The following is a 1364-nucleotide window of genomic DNA, read 5'->3' on the forward strand; positions in this document are numbered from 1 at the left end:
AGGACATCCAAAGTTTCAGGGAGAGATGATGAGGTCTGGCAAAGGAGTCGGTGACAGAAGAAATGGGAAAGCAGGAGATATTGAAGAGATATTAGAACTACAGGCTTAGAGGAGCCCTGGTGGCACAGTGGTTAAGAGCCTGGCTGCTAACAAAAAGGAGTTCAAATCTACCAGCTACTCCTTGGAAATCCTATGGGGCAGTTCTACTCTGCCTCATAGGGTCACTGTGAGTCAAAATCAACTCGACAGCAACGGGTTTGTTTTATTTTTTTATAGGCTTAGAGGACTGATTTGATGTCAGTGATATGGGAGAGAGAGAATGCAGTAAACACGTTTGGTGTGTTGTGTAGATTTGTTTGCCTTTTTGTTTATTTGTTTTGCTTGCATGCTTGCAGATTTGCTTTTCTGGCTGCCATGACATTCTAACCCATTTCTCATGGCTTGTGAATTCTTTACTCCAAGACTCTTGGAAGAAGGCAGGGTCCACCTCCCACCCTGGCAGCTACAGGGTGGACTGTGACCTAAGCTGGGTTATCAGTTCAATTATCTATTGCCACATAACAAATCACCCCAGAATTCAGTGACTTATAACAACAATTGTTTTATTTGCTCACATATCTGTGGGTCAGCAACTTGAGCTGCAATCATCTGGCTACTTGACTAGGGCTGAATGGCCTAAGGTGGCCTCGCTCACATGTGGGGCAATTAGCTCTGGCTGTCAGATAGCCCACATGTGAGCAGTCCAGCTCAGGATGCAAAAGAAGAATGCCCTAGCATCAAGAGAGGGTAAGCCTATCCCAATGTGCAAAGCATTTTTCAAGCCTCTGCTTCTCAACGTGCCCCACCAACAGATTCAAGTCTCAGGGCCCAGCTTAGAGTCAGTGTGGAAGGGACTTCACAACGGTACAATAAGGGGAAGAGTGGTTCATTGGGAACATAATCGTAATAATATATCACATTTGACCAATCAGATAGGGTTATCCAGAACTTTGGATCTAGATTGAGTGACTTAAAGGGGAAAGGAAAGTTCAGAATGTTTCTTACGATATTAGCTTGGCTTTCATAAACACCTTAATTTCAGCACTTACAGCTATTTTCAATTATATATTATTTATCACTGTTACTAATTGGACTGTGTTCCCCAAAAATATGTGTTGTAAATCCTAACCCTCATATTTGTGGATGTAATCCCAATTGTGAATAAGGTTTTCTTTGTTATGTTAATGAGGTCATAGCAGTATGTTAATGAGGTCATAGCAGTGTAGGGTACATCTTAAGCCAATCACTTTTGAGATATAAAAAGAGCAGATTAGCCGTAGAAGCAAGCAAGCACAAAGGGAAAGGAAGACACACACCACATGAAG

The sequence above is a fragment of the Trichechus manatus genome, unplaced genomic scaffold, assembly GCF_000243295.1.
Source record: "Trichechus manatus latirostris isolate Lorelei unplaced genomic scaffold, TriManLat1.0 scaffold00173, whole genome shotgun sequence".
NCBI classification, from domain to species: Eukaryota; Metazoa; Chordata; class Mammalia; order Sirenia; family Trichechidae; genus Trichechus; species Trichechus manatus.